Genomic DNA, 8,457 nt, shown 5'->3' with positions numbered 1-8,457 from the left:
TGATATTTATATAGGTCTTAAAAAGTCCCCATTTAGTAATAAAGAATTTCAGCATGGAGGAAATACTATTGATAAAGTATGAAACTTTCCCCAGTACTTCATACTGAAAGATTTTTTGAAGACTTTCTGAAAAAAAATCTGCCAGTTTCTGTCAAAATAACCTCTTTAATGAAAGAAATGATAATTGAAGTCTGCTTGCTACCTCTCCATTACCTTACTTTTCTTCTTCCTCCTTAAACACTGGATATGCATCATTTTGAAATCAATGGTAGTATCAAAATTGGGAAAATTAATGGCGATACAATATTGTTCCACAATCTTCAGTTCCTCTGCCAGTTTAATTATTTGGTGCTTTTAAAATGCAAGGTGTAGCCTGTGAACACAAATTTATGGTCAAATCCCTTCATCTACCTCACCTTCAGTACTCCTCAGCTGACTGCTGCTGTCTTATGTTATCTTGGCAGTTTGGGGAGCACATAGCCAGGCCTCTCCTTCCTCCCTCTGGCTGGAATGTAGATTCCCACAGTTAGAATCTTCTGCTTGGCCTTTCCATACATTTCACACTGGAAGCTATGCTCAAGAATCTGTGTGCCTGTGCAAGTTGGGGTTCAGCATAGAACAGGCAGCATTGCTATCTGACTTTCTCCAATGCTAAGGTCCATGACTGATGTCCAGCTACTGGGTCATGCATCTTGTTAACTAGCTCAATACTAGTTTGCTAGTGGAGTAGATGTAAATTTTGAGTGTCTCAAACCCCACTTAATAGACACTGTCTATTTTCTTGAATTTTTGTGACTGCTCTTACTGAATTATCTCGCAGCCCTCAAGGTTCCCTGTGCTAAGGGATAGTGTAGTGCTCTTGAGAAGGGCTCTCTGGCCTTTAGGAAGTAGGGCCTGCTGGAAGGAGCTAGAGGCATGCCCTAGAACCACAGTATTTTTTCTCTTCATCTTGTTGGTCATGAAGTGTGTGGTCTCCCCCACTACATGCTTGAGCCATGATGTGGTACCTGGACAGAGGCCCAAAGATTAGCTCACCCAGACCTTTTCTCTCTAAAAGCTAATTTCCTCAGATATTTCACCATAGTACTGTTACCCAGTAATATTGAACATTATTTTCATGTTTGGTGGCCATTTAATTATCCTCTAGAAAAGTGTCTATCCAGGTCTTTTGCCCATTTAAAAACAAGCTAATTAATGTTTTTATTGTTGTGTCTTTTATATATTCACTGCTCAATATTAATCCCCTACCAGATGCATGTTGTGAATCATTTTCTGCCATAATGTAGTAACAACTTCTGGGGTTTTTTCGTTTTTGTTTTTTGCACCATGGAAGACAATGAAGTATTATGTTATATATTTCGTAGTAGCCAAAAAGAGATATTATGGATTGTGGGGGTTGGAACGAGAATGGGCCCATCAGCTCATATATATGAATGTTTGGTTCCCAATTGTTAGACTATTTAGGAAGGATTTGGAGGCATGGCCTTGTTGAAGGAGGTGTATCACTGGGGGTGGGCTATCAAGTTTCAAAATTCACACCAGGCCTAGTCTCCCTCTCTCCTCTTTCTTAGAGTTTTAAGTCAGGATATATCACTCCGTTACAATGCCTGCCTGCTGCCCTGCTCCTCTCCATGATGACCGTGAACTAATCCTCTGAAACTTTAGGCAAGGTGAAGTCCTTTCTTTTATAAGTTGCTTTGGTCGTCCCCTCTCTTCACAGTGATAGACAGTAATTAATACGCGGAGTTGGAAGTGATGAGTGTTTGATCTTTAACTAATACACATATGTGTCAAAGCACGAATGCTATAGTTCACAAATGTGTAAACCCCAGAGGCAAGGAAGCCTCTTGGTGCAGAACTAGCCTAGTATGTACAAGGCCATGGACTCCATCCTTAGCGTCACAAATAAAAATGAATAAACAAACGTGAGAGCAAGCTTATGAAAAGAACCCTTAAGAAGATATTCATGGGTATAGGTATATGATGCATTCACTATAGATTCCTAATTATTAGGATAATTAGAATTATGAAATCATCCGTACACAAGTAACTTTGTGATGCTATGTAAGAATCTAGGCTTTTACTGACAGCCTCACCTGGAGCTGGCCCAACAGGGGCTCGAAACCACTGGTTTCTGTCTGTACAATTATTTGGGTAATTTCTTATACCTTCGGGTGCAGAATGGAAAGCCACACCTTCTTCTTTGTGATTATATCCTGAGTGTGGAATTCTTAATCTTCACCCATGATCTTGACAACACAGTCTCTAACATATGCCAAGAAATGCTAACAGAGGCTTTTCTGGTCCAGGAATTTCACTCCCTTTATTATGTCATACTAGAACCTGTAATCACAAAAAATGTCTTTCAAATCACTGACTCCTGATTTAAGAATCCACTGTGAAGTTGAAAGCTAAGTTCTACCTACATAAAGCAGACATTTGTGTGAACTGCACTTGGGTTTTGTTTCTTGTATTTGTTTCTAACATGTGAACTGTTGCCTTGGGCTTTTAGTAATGTGCACACCTAACAATAGAATATAAATGATAGGGCTTAGATTCCTTGGAAATACTTGGAGATTTGAACAATTGAGACATAGTCTTATGCGTTGGTCAACTCTTTGTTTAAAAACTATATGTCTAACTTTTTAGTTTTTGATCCCCTTTTAATAAACTAATCTTAAACAAAGGAAATGCATGGTTTGTCACTTTGCTTTCTTTACGTCAGCTGCAATTATGGGTTGAGGCATCCCAAGGTGAGTGGAGCATTAGTATGAGTGGCCATATAGAGGTGGCTTCCACTGTCCAGACTGGTGCTGGTCATGGTTGGATCTGCATTCTGGATTAATTTCGGATTAATTCGCATGCAGAGCTGGTGAATGATATGGGAAACAACACAGACTTCCTAGGGCCATGGCTGAGCCAGTAGGGGAAACCTAAGAGAGGAGCCATTCCCTCCTGCCCTCCTTACCCCAGCTCGTAACTCTCCCAGGGGCAGGAGTGTTCCATCAACCCAATACCAGGCCCCTTTACATTCACACCTAGTATAAAAATTCCCCTTCTGTCATAGTATACCCAAGAGAATTTGGAAGTCTTGCAATGTAGACACAGCCTGACCGATCTATTAATGAAAGTGATTCAGATGGAACAAACAGGTGACAAAATGGGCGTGCATATGCCATGGAAGATGAATCCAAGCCCCTGGGCCAGGGCTGCAGGTGACCTGATTTGCATATAGACTGTAGCTGCATTTCAGTTTCCAGGAGCAGATTGTATTCTGAAAATATCCTTTGGCTCTTTTGTTTCCATTGCTAATTTCCTGTTGTATGCATTATCTTTGCTACACTTTTCATTTTGAGTCCAATTTGCTGGCTGTGGACATTTTACAGAACAGACTGAGGTGAGGAGTCAGGAATTGACCTTCTCTGATCATTGTCGTGTGGACTGCTTACTTTCCATCAACCTTAGTGCAAAGTGACAGGACTTGGAAGTCTGCATCGTTTAGTCGCTGTGTGGAGAAGCAGCCAGGCACCGGTCTTCTTTCTCAGGATGGCTTTTGCTTTTCAGGCTGCTCTGAAGGTTTCCCTGGGTCTATGCAGCCTGCTCACCTCTGCAGATTTTCTTCATGTCAGAAAAAAATTCAAATGCGGTAGAAATCTTTGGGTATTATCAAACATTGATGCTTTTACTACTAGACTTTTTAAAAACCCAAACCGGTTACTCCATCCATTCTACACATCTTCATTGTGTGTGGTTCTGCTCAATGCTGTGCACAGCTCTGGGGAGGGAAGGGTGAATAAAACAATGTTACTGCCCTTAGAGATCTAAATGTCTAACAGGAAAGCCAGGCCTCTCTGCACTGAGCTGGAATGTGAAGTGCCTTTAAACAGCTGGAATGAGAGGGAAGGTAAAATAGGTCAAGACCAGCATTCAATGGTGAGAATAAATTGTGTCAGGGCAGGTTAGGAAAGGACATGTGTGGGTTTGCCTCTCAAAAGAGATAAGCCTTGCAGAAACTGTTATCACTTGGTGAGCACAGGCTTCAACTCTTTGCAGAAAACATTAGGAATAGTGTGTGTGTGTGTGTGTGTGTGTGTGTGTGTGTGTGTGTGTGTGTGCGTGCGCGCGCTGCTACTGTACATATAACATTACTAAGTGTGGGCAGCCACTATGTGCCTGGCATTGGAAGGGTGGTTTGTGGATGTATCACATGGGATCTGAGATGAGAAAAGCAGCAGAGGGGACTACTGTTCATGAGAGCAATGCATAAAACCCAGATTCCAATCTATACGGGCTGTGTCTGGTTGTCTGAGCTCATTTTAACTGCTTCCAATCTTGTTTATAGTATTTGTTCCTATATGGGAAACATGCCTATTCAGAGGGTTTTTATGAGAAAAGCAAACTAATTCACTTAGCACAGTGAACTTATGTCAGTACTTCATGTGTCACACACATACATGCACATGTGCACACACATGCTTACACTTGCACACACTTACACATGTACACACATGTACATGTACACTTAGCAGATGAAAATACAGGTTTAAAAAGTCTATAGATTTATAATTAAAGAAATAGGCTAAGCCCAGATCTATATTCTCCAATAACTATCTCTTTCTACAATACATTGCAATTATTTTGCTATAGGTAATCCTATATATTTGAGATATATTTATGTATATTATATAAATCTTCAAAACAGTCACCCTTAGCCACCATATCTAAAAACATAAGTTGATTTCACTTCCTTATTTAGATTATACCTTCATTTATGCACACCTACAGTGTGCCTAATATGTTTACTTGACATAGTTTTATGTGGCTCTGAAAGTAGGCATGTATGAATCAACCCATTAAGTGAGATGAGATTCAAATTTTGGAAGTACTAAGGTTGGACATGTAAACATGTGTTTGTGTGGCAAAGGCCCTTCCTATCAGCTGTGTGAGCAAGGTTCTGTTCAGTTTTATTAGTTTTGAAATCATTTGAAGAATGCGAGAGATTGGCTGAGTAGAGAAACCAGTATTTAGGTAATGCTGATGCATATCAACAAAGCAAAACAAAAGGTTTCTATATTATTCTCTCTACTGTTGTAATGAAAGTTAATGTATTACTAAGGAAGAATTAAGTAGCCAAGATAGAATGGTAAGGTTTACTGCCATGGGGGATGAAGGTCTCACCATTGCATTGCTTTCAAGTATGCCCAATTTTTCTTGGAATTCTGTTCTTCCATTCAAATTTGCAATCTCAGAGACACATCTAGCTCATCAAAGCACTGGGACTCTCTTATGGGCTTTAGAAAAGTAAATTACATGTAGGTCCTCTCACACGCCAACAAAGAATCTTTCACGATGATTCGTGTATTGGTTTCATATGTTAGAAAATTTTCCATTACTATTAATATTACTAATCCCATGAGTAGTGTTCTATATATGAACAGAATTGATACAATGAATGTACATTTTCATTATATTTTATTGGTATCGATTATATATGCATATTCATATATATGATTTATTATATAGGATTAGATACATAATCAATATATGGCTTGTTTTACACACACACACACACACACACACACACACACACACACGACTTAATGACTTATTAATCTAGCTTACAGACTGCCATTTTGAATAGTCCCATAACGGCTGTCTCATGACTTAGCTCCAGTACACTTTCTGGTGTTCTATTTCTCCTCAAATTGTACATTTTGTATTTTTTTCTTGCTTGGCTTGCTCTTTTATATTATAGATCTGCACAAGAATGCCACCAATAACCACATGACAGAGTAAGTACTAAGCTGTCTTGAAATCTCTTCTGCCAAAACCATTAACCCTAAGTTTTTCAATTTAGTCTCAGGCGTATTTCTTGGACAAGAACAGGAGGCAGCTGCATTCCTTGCCAAAATATCATAAGAACAGTTTCTAGGCCACTGACCAATATTCTTCTCTTCTATTGAACCTGGTATATAATATAATCTACATTGCTCTCAGCACCACTGTCTTCTGTGCTCCTACTGGTTGGCCAATTAAACCAACTTAGCTTAAATACTTAAAGCATTGAACTTCTATCCAAATCCAAAGTCCTAAAATACCAAGCAGCACGGTCAGGCCTGTCACAGCAATACCTTGCTCCCTCACACCAGTTTCTGTCTTACTGTTCTATTGCTGAGGGCTTGCTTATAGTTTCAGATGTTTAGTCCATTCCTACCATGGCAGGAAGCTCGGAGGCATGCAGGCAGAAATGGTGCTGGGGAGCCCGTCACATTCTGATCTGCAGGCAGAAAGAGAGACTCTGGGTACTAACAATGACTTACTTCCTCCAGCAAGTCTTGACCTTCTAAAGGCTCCATAACATCCCCAAACAGCAGCACTAACTGTGGGCTAAGTGTTCAAACACGAGTAGTGGGGTTAATTTCATTTTGACATAATCAGTGTATGATGAAGATTCATTTGATAGACACGTTGTTGGAGAGGAACTCTATCTTCTCCATAGGATATGCACAGATACTGCAATAAGACAGACTCATTACCATAAAGCAAGGCTGAAATCCCCAGGCCTCTAGTCCACCTTCTCCAATACCACTCAATGGATATGGCTATGGTGTCTACTACCCTGGAGTAAGGAGATATCAATACTCATTTTCTCTAGCATATGAGAAATACTGTTCTCTTACTCGACAGAAATAGAGTAGCTACTATCTAAAAAATTTTGTTAACTAGAAGTGTCACTCTTTTAAAAAAACAGAACTTTTAGTTGTATTGATAATTAATTTTTTAAGTGTTTTTTTAGCTTCTAGGTGTTGCTAGCTTCACCAGTAGAAAGTACGAAAGCAAAGCTACCAAATCAAATCTCCAGCGGCAGAGCTGGGCTACAGATTTGTGAGTTGTTGGCCAAAGGAGCCCCATGGACTCCTCAGAAACTACAGCCTACTGCCTATGTGATTGGTTACTATCTGCAACTTGACGGGAAGACCCTTTGGCTGGAGATGCCACGGGCTTAGATATTAGAACATGGAGAAGCCTATCTAGTGCTGCAGCTCTTCTGACTAGTATTCATAGTGCTGGAAGGTGCTATTCACACTACCAGACCCCCCCCCCAAAAAAAGTAACCATCCATGTCACCCAGCTATGGCCCCTGTGAACTATAATAACAATCTACCTAAATGGTATACCCATTGGTGCCAATAGTGGCATAAATGTTAGGGGAGTAACCATGCACTTTTTAGATTAAATTTAAGGCCCATTCAGTGTGATGGAACTCATACCTGATACTGTTCATGAGGCCAAGAATCCGAGACTATATTTTTCATGGGCTTGTGCAGAAAGTATACTATTATTATTCTGCTAAGTAAACACAAAAATAAAACAACTCGTAAAGGTATATAGATATACCCATAGAAACCCACTCGATCCTCATCTGAGAAGCCCTTCTTTTAGTTCATGGTAATTAACAGGGAGACTTACAACTTGACAATGTATAGAGACTGGACTTGCTCAGCTGCCAATGGTTGGTCTTTACCACATCCCTTAATCTTCAGGGCTCAGGGATCTATGTGGAAGAGGAGGAAGAAAAATTCTAAGAGCTAGAGGTGGTAGATGATTTTGAAGAAACAACACTTTCCAGGCACAGCAGGGCAACTGCACATATGATCACCTAGAGACTGTGACAACGTGCCCAGGACCTGCACAAGCTCAAGACATGTGTGATGCCCTGCACCAAAAGCAGCCTTGCCTCAGTTTACTACTAAAAACACTGAACACCCCAAGTACGGAGTTTCTCTCCTATAATGTCACTAGGGGTAGACATGAGTGTCATTTATCTCTCCATGCTCCAATGTGGCCTGGGCCTTGGGGAACTGGTACAGCCAACATGGTATCTATTGTTTTTGCTGCAAACAATAACATTGTTTGTCTTTGACTCCAGAGTCTCCTGTTTTGTTTTTTGTTTGTTTGTTTTGTTGTTGTTGTTGTTGTTGTTGTTTTTCAGAACAATCGAGTGCTCATGTCAGGATAACTCGCCAGTTTATGGTAGGATGAGCATCACAGATGTCACAAGATGGACACAACATGGGTGGCTCTTGCTACCTAATCGGAGTGCTCTGGTGGTCTGGCCTGTGTGTGGCTGAGGGGGCACCACATTGTTTCTTTGTATAGGATGAGGGAGCTAGCATTTAACTCCCGGCAGAAAAATATGACTCCATCAGTCAATATTGTGTGCTTTGTGATTCTGCCTGTGCAGCCTCACTAGAACTTCTCCCTGCTTATAGAAGTTCAGCATCTTCCAGAGTGATGTAGATGAAACTGGCAATTTAGAAATTTCTTTTCATTTTTAAAGCTGATCTATTTATCTGTCCCACTCTCTCACTGCCCTTGCCTCTTGTGCTTCCCTTTCTTGTCCTTTGCCTTGCAAACTATGCCCCTAAAAACCTCCTTCCTTTCCCTGCTTTTCTC

Source organism: Rattus rattus, chromosome 12 (genome assembly GCF_011064425.1).
Source record: "Rattus rattus isolate New Zealand chromosome 12, Rrattus_CSIRO_v1, whole genome shotgun sequence".
In the NCBI taxonomy this organism is placed as follows: domain Eukaryota; kingdom Metazoa; phylum Chordata; class Mammalia; order Rodentia; family Muridae; genus Rattus; species Rattus rattus.
This window is presented reverse-complemented; position numbering follows the sequence as displayed.